The sequence below is a fragment of the Oscarella lobularis genome, chromosome 11, assembly GCF_947507565.1.
Source record: "Oscarella lobularis chromosome 11, ooOscLobu1.1, whole genome shotgun sequence".
NCBI lineage: Eukaryota > Metazoa > Porifera > Homoscleromorpha > Homosclerophorida > Oscarellidae > Oscarella > Oscarella lobularis.
Window position 1 is genome coordinate 2667343 of NC_089185.1, and position 265 is coordinate 2667607.

Here is a 265-nt window from a genome sequence, read left to right on the forward strand (position 1 = left end):
GAAAAAGACGTCTCCAACGTCAAAGCGTCGGAGTCTCAAGGATTTTGTCTAGACGCCATCCGCTAAACCCGTAGATATAAGGCGACACGAAATCAGTTAGCTACATCTACAGCGAAGCAGAAGCGGTCATCATACGAAGGCAATGAAGCACCACCCTTACGCGACAATGACACGTTGTTTGGCAATCGTAGTCATGATGGCACTCCTCTCTGAGGGCATCGCCCAACCGTCTGATCCCGAGTGCGCTGGGCGAAATGGGAGAGAC